Source organism: Mya arenaria, chromosome 10 (assembly GCF_026914265.1).
Source record: "Mya arenaria isolate MELC-2E11 chromosome 10, ASM2691426v1".
Lineage (NCBI taxonomy): Eukaryota > Metazoa > Mollusca > Bivalvia > Myida > Myidae > Mya > Mya arenaria.
Window position 1 is genome coordinate 42,847,722 of NC_069131.1, and position 17,041 is coordinate 42,864,762.

At 37.2% G+C, this 17,041-nt stretch overlaps 1 pseudogene; it reads left to right on the forward strand.

The window, feature by feature from the left end:
* LOC128204721 (uncharacterized) overlaps positions 1-16,689 on the forward strand; it is an 81,075-nt pseudogene extending 64,386 nt beyond the window's left edge.
* The last annotated feature ends 352 nt before the right edge of the window (positions 16,690-17,041 follow it).

Genomic DNA, 17,041 nt, shown 5'->3' on the forward strand with positions numbered 1-17,041 from the left:
ACATTTAATCAGATTTTAGATAAAAAAGCATTCACATTATTTCGGAAAAGTCTGTCGACATTTTTACCTTGTTTTCATGTAAAAATGACCCAGACTACATATTCAACAATGTCTTGAGAAATCTTGGTGATATCTTATCAAATTAGAAAGTTAATTAGAAAAATAATAAAAAATCGTGGATGAAATTCATTTCCCGGTTGCAAAAATGCATAAATATTATTTTAAGAATAGCTGCAATGAACACAAAGCCCCAAGACATTGTTGATTGGGCAGTTCCGATAGATTTGTAGAACTCATACTCGGACCGCAATACAACTAATCTATTTTTATTGTTTCGACGTCATTCTGCTAAACATAGAGTGCATTGACACAAAAAAATGGTTAAAACGACATGAAAAGAAGTAGTTCTTCGGATTTTGCGGTCTTAAGACTACCTGTGCGCATGCGGATGAGTCTTTTAAATTTTAGGAAGATTTGAGAGCACCTTATTTTATTTGGTTTTTCCATACCTGAGTGGCCTCATAGAGAAAGGAGTTCTTCCCATATTTTGTTATTCTTACTGATCACACATCTAAACTGTCTGAGATTAAAATTAAATGTCCTAAAATCTTCAAGGTTTTGAACATATTCTGATAAGATACAGTACAGACACTTGTAAGTTTCAATAGCGATGTTACAGACTCGGAGCCATTTTAAATTGCTTGAAAATGCCAGTTTTAACCTGCATTTGTTTGAAAGTTATTTGAAGTCAACCAGTTCATCAAAATGTTACTTTCTTCTCCAAAGTGATCAGGGCTTTTATCACACACAAAAAGGGTATTGTCAGCTGCATAATGATACAAGACCGCCTTGTTGATAAAATAGTAGATGTCATTGAGAAAGTGGTTGAAGACTACAGACCCCAATATTGACTATTGTGGCATGCCTTTCAGGATGAAGTTACACTCACTAGTAACTTGACCAAGTTTGACCCGTTGTTTTCTGTTTGTGATTTGCTTAGAAGAATTAGTTTACATGCTGGAGCTGAGTGGCCATATGCTTTAGTCATCTCTAAAATATATCATGGGGCAGGCAGTCAAAAGCTCAAGGTCAATTTGAAATGCATCTACTTAACAGAGTATTTTGGCATCCATATAATGTTCTGAAAGCTGCCAGGAAAGAATGAAAATGTTTTTAAAAATGACCTATCAGTTGGTTTCTTAATTGATCCGTTTATATCATTTGGACATTGATGATAAAATACTGTCTGATCTAGTATTAAATGTTATTTTATTTGTTTACATCAAATGATTTACCCCCTGCATGAACATCATTTAATTGTGTTTTTATAAATTGTCTATACAGATATGAAATATGTGCATTTATTTTTTACCATTCTTTCAAGAAGTAAAAGGTAAATTATTTCAATATCATATAAATGTTTTATTTTTATATGAGCTTGGTCAATCGATATAATATGTTATTTGAAAGAAAAACAATGGAATTGAATAAAAAAAGTAAATTTAAAACTTTTAAGTTATAGTTTAATTTATCTGCTTACATCATTTATATTCTAGACGTACTAACTCATCAGAATATCGCGAATAGCGCGGCTACTGTTATATTTTTATTTCTTTTTTATAAATATTCATCCGGTCCCTAACCACTCTCAGACGATGTAGACATCTACTTGCACGTCGACGTATTCTTCAGTATTGCGACCAAAAAATCAGCATTATTTAACGATTTTAGATGCACATCATTTAAATAAACCAGCTATATCTCAGGCCTCTTTGAACAAGAGAAAAGTACCCACGAATAATTCTTGAGTTAGTAAGAAAAAAAACGGCCAAACACTTCCACACTCAAATACTTCGCTAACGGGTAAGTTTCCTCGGGCAGTTTTTTTGCCTTAAGAAAAGTGCTCAGGCGAATTTACTCGGAGTTAATTCACGACTAATTCGCGGTTCAAGTTAACAAACTGGCCATCAGAGTATAATAATTATATTGATGTGTTGTTGTTCAAGTAGCAATAACAACGTAAAAACATGTAAAGTATAGTCAAGTGATACATCATTTTAAACGTATTATCATTACAAACTCAAATATTGTTTAAATTAAATAAATTATTTATTTATACTAATTTTGTTTATGGTCTAAAAAGTTAAAATCACCAAATTAAACATTAGAGCTAAAAATGTTTTGGCCAATTGTTTCATGATGAAATTTTTATGAAAAGAGGATTATTTTTAGGAATGTTAAAATTGCTGTATGTTCAGAACTATGAGCAGATAATAAAGTAAAAAGTCACAAAGCATTTTTTCAAATATTCATTGATTCATGGTTGCATTTTCACGAAGCATATTATAATAAAAAGGAAATATTTAAGGCAAGGGAAAATTATCATTCAGCAAAAGTGAAAACAATAAAATCAAACAACGCTTTCTGTTTTATGTTTATTCGGTAAGTAAAACTTGCATTGGTTTTCCATGACTGACACTTTCTCAAAATGTTCAGTATTCCCAATCAAGAAATTTATAACATTTTAAATAGAAATATGACATTGTCATAACAATATAAGGTTAAATTATAAATATAAGTATAAACACAGTATGACAAAATGAAAAGTAATGAACATTTTTTTTTGTCTAAAGCCGACATGCTCCAAAAGTATCGCATTAAGATGTTATGACAAAAATAACAGTTTCCTAAGTACACTGAACTCTGGTTACCATGGTATCTGTTATTACTTATATTTCAATTATACATGGTACCTACAAACATTACTACACAAGTAGTATACTGTTGAACTTTAGAACAGAACACTGAACGACAATAAAATATTCCGATGTATGTTTTAGTTTTAAACCAATACAGTTCAATAACACAATTTTGTTTGAAAAATTGAATCGAATTGTGCCTGTTAATAATGCATCATAGCATGTGCTATTTTACACTTAAACATAAAGAGCCGTTATATCCAGAAACATATTTACGATACATTATCTCAAAGGTCTTTGCAGCAACTGTTTTTACTGTATTTGAGAGTATAGATACTTTGCTAATAACATACTATTTACTCTTTGCACTTAACTGTTTTTGGATATTGCAGGAATTTAAAGAGAATCTGTGAGAATCTTGATAGTATAAATGTTGCATGATAGAGACATTGTTGAAAATAAATTATGAAATTATACCGCTAAACTTGTTATGTTTGAACTGTATGGCCTGTTTTATTTTCGGGAACCATCATGAACATGAAAATATAACAGATGAACATGTTGATTTCAAAACACTTGTACACTCTATCAACTACATGCATTGAGTAGATTTGACAACAAACTGTTATATATATTCAACTGTATACATTCAGTGTAAAAGGTTTTAACATAATTATTCATTATGCTTAATTTTACCTAATCTAGAATGTTACAAAACAGTGTTTCAACATTAATATCACGTCTTAGATCATCTTTACCGGATCAGATTAATATAAAGTTCACATGTAAACAGAAAAAGCGGGGATTTTCCGATTTGAAACTTCATTCTTTCAATCAGATACGAATGCATTTTGTTGAGCTATTTGTTAACAGCGAATCAGTTAATGATATTTTTTTAGAATTCCTTTTTGACTTATTCCTTAAAATATTCACATTATAATAATATAATTAAATCACTATAATATGATATGAATGTAGTTATAATTATGTAACTGGATCAGTCAGATGACAGTGAAACTGACAGTAAAAAGAAACATATGAAAGATGAATCATTATTCAGATAGGAGATTAATATATGAAATGAGGTGTGATGTCTTTTCACAGTTTTGTACTTATCAGAATCATTTTAATTGTCGACATGCTTCAAAGCTCAGAATAAAATGTAAAATTAAAACAGCTTAATTTACAAGTTGTTAAATGTTGCATCATAAACAATTTATGTCAAACTTTATGAAATTATTTTTCTATAATTTCCAAAAATGAAAGTCTAAAGAAATTAATCAGATTGAAATAATGAAGGCAAATGACATGTTTATGTAAAAATATGCGTCATAATTACCCCAGTTTCGCACTTCTTCCTCTATTTCTGAGTGTTTGATTTTAAGGGACATGATTGTATAATATGGCCTTATATCTAACTGAAAGTTTGATGAGACCAAATAAATAATAATGAATGAATAACAAACCCGACCATTTATGTATTAACAGACTACTAAGGTGCTCAAATAATCTATTGATATAGTTTAAGGTGGTCACCGTGTATTCACCATACAGATTCATTATAACTTCTGGTTCTATATTTGCTGCAATGTCAAGTTCAGGGTGTCTTATTTTCACTAAATCAATCCCTTAATATTCCTGCGAGGAAGACATATTTGCTGGAATAACAAGGTCAGGGTGTCCTCTTTTCACCATACAAATCATTTATTGTTATTGCGTCGATGCCATTTTTGCCGCAATATTACAAACCGGGTATCCTGTTTTCATTTTACGCATTCCTCAACAAGGAAGTCATTTGCTGCAATATGAAGGACAGGGTTTCCTTTTTCAGCATACAAAACCCTTAAAGTTCCCGTGGTAAAGACATATTTACTGGATAGTCAAGGACAGGCTGTCCAGTTTTCACTATATATTTCCCTTACAGTTCCCGCGGTAAAGCCATATTTGCTGGATAGTCAAGGACAGGGTTTCCTGTTATCATCATTTATTTCCTTTTTAGTTCCCGTGGGGATGACAAATATGCTGTCATATCAGGGCGGACACTGTGTGTCTACTGATCAGGTCTGTGATGGCCGGAGAGACTGTGTGGATGGCTCGGATGAAATAAACTTTCCGGGTAAATAACCGATAGGCTGATGTAGGGTATGATGGCATGTTTATGTAATAATATGCCTATTTATTACCGCAGTTCTGCACTTCTTCCCCTATTTCTGAATGTCTGACTTTGAATGACATGACTGTATACTATAGCATTACATCTCACTGAAGGATAGACGAGATCAAATAAATAATGATGCACGGAAAACGATGAATTAATAGCAAAACCGACCATTTGGGTATTAAGAGACTACTTAGGTGTCAAAATAATCCCAATACTTAGTTGAAAAGTAAATACAGCCATTACCATTTGTTGAGGTCAATTTCAATAATCACAAGATTAAGTTGAAAATTAATTAAAGAAATTGACATAATTTGACGAGTTCCAATTTATTTGAAAAAAAAACAACAACAGTCGACTCTGTCTTATAGAGATTGCATTACGAATCGAAATAAACAGAACATAAAAATATTTCCTTAAAAATCATGTTCAATCATTGATGTTGTATAAATAGAAACCTTCACATTTTTATTCAAATCAATTAAACATTTATTGGCAAACTGGCATAAAATAGCCTTTGGCCATTTAAAATATATAAACATGGCATGCGAGTTTATGAAGAGAACATAGCTTTTGTATCGGGAATAAATTTCTTTAATCCACGGATTCTTTAATTGAGTTTGCCATCTTAATTGTTCTTTTGCTTAATATAATTCGTTTAAACATATCTTAACCTGGCCATGATATATTAACCAGATATTTTAAGCGTAAGTGTCTGCATTTATTACAGCCTTATTAAAATGGTTTTTGTTTTCAACTACATTTGCTTTACAACATTTTGCAGGATCTATTGTTTTCTCTCACAATACCAGTATATCTTCCGACTACAATTTCTAACTTGTAAGCAGATATCAAAATGGAAGAAAAACCTTTGCGGAAATGATCATTTTTAATTATATCAAGATATCCTATATATTCAAAATTTGTTTTCAATGCACACTATCCATCTTATTCAGTCATACTATTTATCGATCCGCGCCAGTCTTAGATACACTGTTCACGGAGTCTAGATTTTAATATCGAATCTTGTTCGGCATTTCCATCAAAAGTATCAATAAAAAGATTTAAACCTCAATCGATTATACTATATTTCATCTAAGTCACCCACCAAGGTCAGTCAGTATTATTTTATTGATCGTGAAACATATACTTCATTGGTGAATCATCACTTCCAGACATGATGTCATGTTTACACCATACACATCCCTTATAGTTCACAATGAAAAAATATTTACTGCGCTTTCAGGATGTCATGCTTTCACCATACAACCCCCATATATGTCGGTCAAGGAAACCATAACTACTGCAATATCAAGGTCAAGGAGTCCTGTTTTCAAGAAACAAATCCCATATCAGTTGCCCAAGGAAGCCATATATACTGCAATATCATACTTAGAGCTTCTCTAGAAGCCAGTATTGCTATAACTCCAAGGTTAAGGTTGTCACCGTGTATTCACCATACAAATTCATTTAAACTAATGAATCTATATATGCTGTAATGCGAATGTTATGTGGTCTTATTTTCACTTAACAAATGCATTATATTTCCCGCGTTGAAGACATATTTTGGTCAGGGTGTCTTATTTTCACTAAACCAATCCCTTCACTTTCCTGCGCGAAAGACATATTTGCTGGACCAAAAAGGTCAGGGTGTCCTCTTTTTTCCATACAAATCACTTATAAATATAGTACTTGCGTCGATGCCATTTTTGTCGCAATTTCAAGTACAGGGATATCCTGTTTTCTTTATGAACATTCCTCATAGTTGCCGCGGTAAGCCATATTTGCTGAAAAGTGACATGTTGTCCTTTTTTTCACAATAAAAATGACTTTATTCCCAACGTCATTTGCTGCAATATCAGGTAAGGGTTTCCAAATCCAAATCCCTTCAAGTTCCCATGGTAAAAATATTTTTGCTGTAATGTCAACGACAAGGCGTCCTGTTTCACCATATATTTTCGTTTAAGTGCCCGGGACAAATATGCTGTCATGCCAGGGCGGACATGGTGTGTCGACTAATCAGGTCTGTGACGGCCGGTACTGTGTGGATGGCTCGGATGAAATAGACTCTCCGGGTAACTATCCGTTAGGCTTGGTTTGTGTTTTTATAGATATATTTGTTTAGGGCATGATGCACAGGAACGTAGGAACGCACTTGCTCATTGAAACTAAATACTTATATTATATATTTGAATATTGATCCATGCCATTAAACATGTGAGAGAATATGGTACGGAACCGCGACAATAAAATACCATTCTTAATAAAATTATATGAACATTAAAGAAATAAAGTCAGGTTTACGATATTCCTAACAAATTATTATAGTTTACTTCTACTACGGGGTTTGTTCAATAGTTTCAGGGTGTCGGACGGGAGAAGTGACAAGTACTGACGGACGGACGAGTGCCATCGTGTGTAAAGAGATCGGAGAGTGTTCGTGTAGCAAGGATGAATACGTCCGTGGTATGACAGACACAATCATTCATATTCATGTTTTTTATTAGTGTTAAAATATTCAAAGGTTTGAACAGTTAAAGGCCAAGCGCAATTTTATCGAACAAACTTGCCATTTGCCTATTTATATGTCTGTACCTAATTAAAAAGATTGAAACCAAGAAATTCGACTTTTGAAATACTGGTCAATGCATCAAGTCTTCTTCTGGCCAACACGTCTACTCTTGTACTGGTCAAAACACCTAGGTTTTTACTGTTCAGCACGTCTGGTCTTATACTGGTCAACGCAACAAATCTTGTACTGGTCAGCACATCTAGTTTTATACTGGTCAACGCATCAAATCTCGTACTGGTCGACACATCTATTCTTGTACTTGTCAACGCATCTAATCTTGTACTGGTCAAAACTTCTGATCTGATATTGGTCAACGCATCTAATATTGTACTGGTCAATCGTCTAGTCTTGTACTGGTCAACACGTCTGGTCTTGTACTGGTCAACGCATCTAATCTTGTACTGGTCAACACGTCTGGTCTTGTACTGGTCAACGCATCTAATCTTGTACTGGTCAACACGTCTGGTCTTGTACTGGTCAACGCATCTAATCTTGTAATGGTCTACGCATCTACTTTTGTACTGGTTAACACGTCTAGTCTGATACTGGTCAACACTTCTAGTCTTATACTGGGCAACACATCTGGTCTTATACTGGTCAACACATCTAATCATCGAATCTTGTACTGATCAACACGTCTGGTCTTATACTGGTCAACATATCTAATCATCGAATCGTGTACTGATCAACACGTCTGGTCTTATACTGGTCAACATATCTTATCATATAATCTTTTACCGATCAACGCATCTTATCCTGTACTGGTCAACACATCTACTATTGCTCTGGTCAACGCATCTAATCTTGTACTAGAGAACAAGTCTGGTCTTATACTGATCAACGCATCTAATCTTGTACTAGTCAAAACGTTTGGTCGTATACTTGTCAACGCATCTAATCTTGTACTGGTCAACACGCCTGGTTTTATACCGGTCAACGCATCTTACCTTGTACTTGTCAACCAATCAAGTCTTCTAGTGGTCAACACATATAGCCTTGTACTGGTCAACGCATCTAATATTGTACTGGTCAACACGTCTGGTCTTGTACTGGTCAACGCATCTAATCTTGTACTGGTCAACACGTCTGGTCTTGTACTGGTCAACGCATCTAATATTGTACTGGTCAACACGTCTGGTCTTGTACTGGTCAACACATTTAATCATCTATTCATGTGCTGGTCAATACGTCTGGTCTGATATTGTTCAACGCATCTAATCTTGTACTGGTCAACACGTCTGGTCTTATAACAGTCAGCGCATCTTATCTTGTACTTGTCAACCAATCAAGTCTTCAAGTGGTCAACACATCTAAACATGTACTGATCAACGCATCTAATCTTGCACTGGTCAAAACATCTGGTCCTAAACTGGTCAACGCATCTAATATTGCATTGGTCAACACGTCTGGTCTTATACTGGTCAACGTATCTACTCTTGAACTGGTCAACACATCTACTCTTGAAGTGGTAAACACGTCAGGCCTAATATTGGTCAACGCATCTACTCTTGTACTGGTCAACACGTCTGGTCTTATATTAGCCAACGCATCTACCCTTGTCCTGGTCAACACGTCTATTCGTATATTGGTTAACGCATCTTCTCTTGTACTTGTCAACACGTTTAGTCTTATACTGGTCAACACGTCTGGATTTATACTAGTCAACACGTCTGGTCTTATACTGATCAACGCATCTAATCTCGTACTGGTCAGCACGTCTGGTCTTATACTGGTCAACACATCTAGTCATTTACTGGTCAACACGATTGGTCTCCTACTGTTCAACACGTCTGGTCTTATATTGGTCAACGCATCTAATCTTGAACTGGTCAACACGTCTAGTCTTATACTGGTCAACACGTCTGGTCTTCTACTGTTCAACACGTCAGGCTTTTTCTGTTCAACACTTCTGGTCTTCTACTGTTCAACACGTCTAGTCTTAAACTGGTCAACACGTCTGGTCTAATACTGGTCAACACGTCTAGTCTTATACTGGTCAACACAATTGGTCTTCTACTGTTCAACACATCTGGTCTTATATTGGTTAACGCATCTAATCTTGTACTGGCTAACACGTCTAGTTTTATACTGGTCAACACGTCAAGTCTTATACTGGTCAACACGTCTGGTCTTCTACTGTTCAACACGTCTGGCTTTTTTCTGTTCAACACGTCTTGTCTTCTTCTGTTCAACACGTCTAGTCTTATAGTGGTCAACACGTCTCGTCTTCTTCTGTTCAACACGTCTCGTCTTATACTGGTCAACACGTCTCGTCTTATAATGGTCAACGCATCCAATCTTGAACTTGTCAACACGTCTCGTTTTATACTGGTCAACACGTCTAGTCTTATACTGGTCAACACGTCTAGTCTTCTTCTGTTCAACACGTCTCGTCTTATACTGGTCAACGCTTCCAATCTTGTACTTGTCAACACGTCTCGTCTTATACTGGTCAACACGTCTATTCTTATACTGGTCAACACGTCTCGTCTTATACTGGTTAACACGTCTAGTCTTATACTGGTCAACACGTCTGGTCTTCTTCTGTTCAACACGTCTCGTCTTATACTGGTCAACACGTCTCGTCTTATACTGGTTAACGCTTCCAATCTTGTACTTGTCAACACGTCTAGTCTTATACTGGTCAACACGTCTATTCTTATACTGGTCAACACGTCTCGTCTTATACTGGTTAACACGTCTAGTCTTATACTGGTCAACACGTCTGGTCTTCTTCTGTTCAACACGTCTCGTCTTATTCTGGTCAACACGTCTAGTCTTATACTGGTCAACACGTCTCGTCTTCTTCTGTTCACAACGTCTCGTCTGATACTGATCAACGCATCTAATCTGGTACTTTTCAATATGTCTCGTCTTATACTGGTCAACACGTCTAGTCTTATACTGGTCAACACGTCTAGTCTTCTTCTGTTCAACGCGTCTCGTCTTATACTGGTCACCACGTATCGTCTTATACTGGTCAACACGACTCGTCTTATACTGGTCAACACGTCTAGTCTTATACTGGTCAACGCATCTAATCTTGTACTGATCAAAACGTCTAGTCTTATACTGTTCAACACGTCAAGTCTTGTACTGGTCAACGCATCTAATCTTGTACTGGTCAAAACGTCTGGTCTTGTACTGGTCAACGCATCTAATATTGTACTGGTCAACACGTCTGGTCTTGTACTGGTCAACGCATCTAATATTATACTGGTCAACACATCAAGTCTTATACTTCGCAACAAATTTTATCTTATACTGGTCAACACATCCAGTTTTAAATACTTGTATACTATACACGTACAAAGAAAGGCGATGGGTTCAACTCGGTTGAAATAAATAGTTTGCACATATCTTAAACATAACTGTACTACCACCTTCAGAATCGCCTGATCCCTGTGCGGGATATAATTGCAGCGATGGGCAGTGTCTAAAAGCTTGTGTTATCTGTAACGGCCACGAGGACAGTCAGGACGGGAGCAATGAAAGAACCTGTAGTATGTGCCTCAATCGTTAGCCTACCATGTGGCCCTTTTATTTTTGTCGCTAAACCGCCGTTCCTATAAATATGTTGTCCCAAATATTCCTCAAATATGTGCCTATATCATAAATATACAAGAGAAACTACAATGCCATTAGCAGAACAATGATCAAAGAATGTTTAATGGCACAAGGCTTAATCCTATTAGATAATTAACGAGTTAAAATAATGGACATACAACATATGCATCAAGAAATGTTCTGTCTAATATGCCGTTTATGCCTGTAACAATTGCCTCCAAAATAGCGACAGTACCTCTAATTGATATTTCCAAAGTACTGAATATGCCTCAATCTTTGACTAACAACAGTTGCATATGCCTCCATCTTTAACGTTCAATTGTCGTATGTCCCTCTATATTTATCTAACAACTGTCGTATGTCCCTCTTGATTTGTCTCACAAATGTCGTTTGTCCCTCTATATTTGTCATACGACTGTCGTATGTCCCTCATTATTTGTCTCACACATGTCGTATGTCCCTCTATATTTGTCTCACAACTGTCGTATGTCCCTCTATATTTGTCTCACAACTGTTGTATGTCCCCCTATATTTGTCTCACAACTGTTGTATGTCCCCCTATATTTGTCTCACAACTGTTGTATGTCCCCCTATATTTGTCTCACAACTGTCGTTTGTCCCCCTATATTTGTCTCACAACTCTCGTATGTCCCTCTATATTTGTCTCACAACTGTCGTATGTCCCCCTATATTTGTCTCACAACTGTTGTATGTCCCCCTATATTTGTCTCACAACTGTCGTATGTCCCTCTATATTTGTCTCACAACTGTCGTATGTCCCTCTATATTTGTCTCACAACTGTCGTATGTCCCTCTATATTTGTCTCACAACTGTCGTATGTCCATCTATATTTGTCTCACAACTGTTGTATGTCCCCCTCTATTTGTCTCACAACTGTTGTATGTCCCCCTATATTTGTCTCACAACTGTTGTATGTCCCTCTATATTTGTCTCACAACTGTTGTATGTCCCTCTATATTTGTCTCACAACTGTCGTATGTCCCTCTATATTTGTCTCACAACTGTTGTATGTCCCCCTATATTTGTCTCACAACTGTTGTATGTCCCTCTATATTTGTCTCACAACTCTCGTATGTCCCTCTATATTTGTCTCACAACTGTCGTATGTCCCTCTATATTTGTCTCACAACTGTTGTATGTCCCCCTATATTTGTCTCACAACTGTCGTATGTCCCTCTATATTTGTCTCACAACTGTCGTATGTCCCTCTATATTTGTCTCACAACTGTTGTATGTCCCTCTATATTTGTCTCACAACTGTCGTATGTCCCCCTATATTTGTCTCACAACTGTTGTATGTCCCCCTATATTTGTCTCACAAACGTTGTATGTTCCCCTATATTTGTCTCACAACTGTTGTATGTCCCCCTATATTTGTCTCACAACTGTTGTATGTCCCCCTATATTTGTCTCACAACTGTCGTATGTCCCCCTATATTTGTCTCACAACTGTCGTATGTCCCTCTATATTTGTCTGAAAACTGTCGTTTGTCCCTCTATATTTGTCTCACAACTGTTGTATGTCCCTCTATATTTGAATCACGACTCTCGTTTGTCCCTCTATCGTTGTTTCACGACTGTCGTATGTCCCTCTTTATTTGTCTCACTACAGTCGTATTTTCCTCTATATTTGCCTCATAACTGTCGTATGTCCCTCTATATTTGTCCCACAACTGTCGTATGTCCCTCTATATTTGTCTCACAACTGTCGTATGTCCCTCTATATTTGTCTCACAACTGTCGTTTGTCCCTCTATATTTGTCTCACAACTGTCGTATGTCCCTCTATATTTGTCTCACAACTGTCGTATGTCCCTCTATATTTGTCTCACAACTGTCGTATGTCCCTCTATATTTGTCTCACAACTGTCGTTTGTCCCTCTATATTTGTCTCACAACTGTCGTATGTCCCTCAATATTTGTCTCACAACTGTCGTATGTCCCCCTATATTTGTCTCACAACTGTTGTTTGTCCCCGTATATTTGTCTCACAACTGTTGTTTGTCCCCCTATATTTGTCTCACAACTGTCGTATGTCCCTCTATATTTGTCTCACAACTGTTGTATGTCCCCCTATATTTGTCTCACAACTGTCGTATGTTCCCCTATATTTGTCTCACAACTGTTGTATGTCCCCCTATATTTGTCTCACAACTGTTGTATGTCCCCCTATATTTGTCTCACAACTGTCGTACGTTCCTCTAAATTTGTCCCACAACTGTCTGAGGTCCCCCTATATTTGTCTCACAACTGTCGTATGTCCCTTTATATTTTTTCTCACAACTGTCCCTCACAACTGTGGTATGTCCCTCAATATTTGTCTCACTACTGTCGTTTGTCCCTCTATATTTGTCTCACAACAGTCGTTTGTCCCCGTTTATTTGTCCCACAACTGTCGTATGCCCCCTATATATGTCCCACAGCTGTCGTATGTCCCTCTATATTTGTCTCACAACTGTCGTATGTCCCTCTATATTTGTCTCACAACTGTCGTATGTCTCTCTATATTTGTCTCACAACTGTCGTATGTCCCTCTATATTTGTCTCACAACTGTCGTATGTCCCTCTATATTTGTCTCACAACTGTCGTATGTCCCTCTATATTTGTCCCACAACTGTCGTATGTCCCTCTATATTTGTCCCACAACTGTCGTATGTCCCTCTATATTTGTCTCACAACTGTCGTATGTCCCTCTTTATTTGTCCCACAACTGTCGTTTGTTCCCCTATATTTGTCTCACAACTGTCGTATGTCCCTCCATATTTGTCTCACAACTGTCGTATGTCCCTCTATGTTTGTCCCACAACTGTCGTATGTCCCTCTATGTTTGTCCCACAACTGTCATATGTCCCTCTATATTTGTCTCACAACTGTCGTATGTCCCTCTATATTTGTCTCACAACTGTCGTATGTCCCTCTTTATTTGTCCCACAACTGTCGTTTGTTCCCCTATATTTGTCTCACAACTGTCGTATGTCCCTCTATGTTTGTCCCACAACTGTCGTATGTCCCTCTATATTTGTCCCACAACTGTCGTATGCGCCTTATATTTGTCCCACAACTGTCGTTTGCTCCCCTATATTTGTCTCACAACTGTCGTATGTCCCTCTATATTTGTCTCACAACTGTCGTATGTACCTCTTTATTTGTCTCACAACTGACTTATGTACCTCTGTATTTGTCCCACAACTGTCGTTTGTTCCCCTATATTTGTCTCACAACTGTCGTATGTCCCTCCATATTTGTCTCACGACTGTCGTATGTCCCTCCATATTTGTCTCACAACTGTCGTTTGTCCCCCTATATTTGTCCCACAACTGTCGTTTGTCCCCCTATATTTGTCTCACAACTGTCGTATGTCCCTCTATATTTGTCCCACAACTGTCGTATGCGCCTTATATTTGTCCCACAACTGTCGTTTGTCCCCCTATATTTGTCCCACAACTGTCGTTTGTCCCCCTATATTTGTCTCACAACTGTCGTTTGTCCCCCTATATTTGTCCCACAACTGTCGTTTGTTTCACTATATTTGTCTCACAACTGTCGTATGTCCCTCTATATTTGTCCCACAACTGTCGTATGTCCCTCTATATTTGTCCCACAACTGTCGTATGTCCCTCTATATTTGTCCCACAACTGTCGTATGTCCCTCTATATTTGTCCCACAACTGTCGTATGTCCCTCTATATTTGTCACACAACTGTCGTATGTCCCTCTATATTTGTCCCACAACTGTCGTATGTCCCTCTATATTTGTCTCACAACTGTCGTTTGTCTCTCTATGTTTGTCCCACAACTGTCGTTTGTCCCCCTATATTTGTCCCACAACTGTCGTTTGTTCCTCTATAGTTGTCTCACAACTGTCGTATGTCCCTCTATATTTGTCCCACAACTGTCGTATGTCCCTCTATATTTGTCCCACAACTGTCGTATGTCCCTCTATATTTGTCCCACAACTGTCGTATGTCCCTCTATATTTGTCCCACAACTGTCGTATGTCCCCCTATATTTGTCTCACAACTGTCGTTTGTCCCCCTATATTTGTCCCACAACTGTCGTATGTCCCTCTATATTTGTCCCACAACTGTCGTTTGTTCCCCTATATTTGTCCCACAACTGTCGTATGTCCCTCTATATTGGCTCACAACTGTCGATTGTCCCCCTATTTTTGTCTTACGACTGTCGTATGTCCCCCTATATTAGTCCCACAACTGTCGTATGTCCCTCTATATTTGTCTCAAAGCTGTCGTATGTCCTTCCATATTTATATTACAACTGTTGTATATCCCTCTATCATAGCCACACGACTGTCTGATGTACCTCTGTCTCACAACTGGCGTATGTCCCACAGACTGTGTCCCACAACTCTCGTATGCTCGCGGTCGTTGTCTCACAACTGACGTATGCCCTCCTTTCTATGTCTTACAACTGACGTATGCCCTCCTTTCTATGTCTTACAACTATCGTATGTCCCCCTTTCTGTGTCATACAAGTGTCGTTTCTGTCCCGGTCCTTGTCTTACAACTGTTATATGTACCCCATGTCCTTATCTTACAACTGTCGTATGTCCCATGGTCCTTATCTTACAACTGTCGTATGTCCCCTTGTTCTTGTCTTACAATTGTCGTATGTCCCCCTGTCCTTGTCTTACGTGTGTCGTATGTCCCCCTGTCCTTTTCATACAACTGTCGTATGCCCCCATGTTCTTGTCTATCAAGTGTCGTATGTCCCCCTGTCTTTTTCTTACAACTGTCATATGTCCCCGTGTTCTTGTTGTACAACTGTCGTATCTGTCCCTGTCGTTGTCTCAAACCGTCATATGTCCCCCTGTCGTTGTCTTACAAGTGTTGTATGTCCCCCTGTCGTTGTATTCCAACTGTCGTATTTCATGTCGTGTGTCCTTTTATATTAGTTAATGGCGTCTGTACCTCAAAGCGCAGAATAAACATAAAATAAAACAACTGTTGATGTTACAAGTTGTAAAATGTTGCAGCATTCAAAATTAATGTCAAACTTTATGAAATTATTTCTCTATATTTTACAAGATTGACTATCTAAAGATATCAATCAAATTAAAATTATGAATACAAAAGGCATGTTTGTGTAAAAAATATGCGTCTTACTTTCCGCAGTTCTGCACTTCTTGATAAGTCCCTTTATATTTGTTTCACGACCTTCGTATTTCCCTCTAGCCTTTGTTACAAATTGTCATCTATACCTCAATTTTAATATACATTGGCCTCAAATCAGAAAAAAACGGATTTACCTCTATCATTTGTTTTGAAACCATTGTATGTGCCTTAACATTCAATTTCGTGAAATACATTAAGTCATTCGGCCATAAATAAATCAAATGTAATCAGGTATTTGTCCTATTAAAAAGCTATTATAACAGTTCATTTTGAAACCTTGATTACTCTTTTACTATGTATGCACTTTGATAACGAACCGGACTCACTTAGTTATGTAATGACGTCACAATAATTCTCAATTTCTCAACGATCAACCTAATCTTATTTCTGAAAACCTGTCAAAACTTTTTTCCATACATGCAGAGTTCGAATGTGCGAGTGGCGAGTTCCGGTGCCAGTCTGAAAAAGCGGTGTATTCCAAGGCCCTTTGTGACGTCAAGAACAAGTGTATAGGCAAAGAGGACGAGACTATGATTTAGTATGCACTGTAGGGCAAGAACGTCACCATGTGTAATGTTGTACGATATGTATATTATCATGACAAGACCGTGTGCACGTGTGTGCTGTAAAGGCAGGGAGGACGTCACCATGTGTAATGTTGTACTATATGTATATTATCATGACAAGACCGTGTGCACGTGTGTGCTGTAAAGGCAGGGAGGACGTCACCATGTGTAATGTTGTACTATATGTATATTATCATGAAAAGACCGTGTGCACGTGTGTGCTGTAAAGGCAGGGTGGACGACACCACAAGTCAGTGTGTTTGTTTGTTTTTAATTTTCGATTACTTGGCTTGTTCCTGTGGTTTTTGATTTTATTATTTTATAT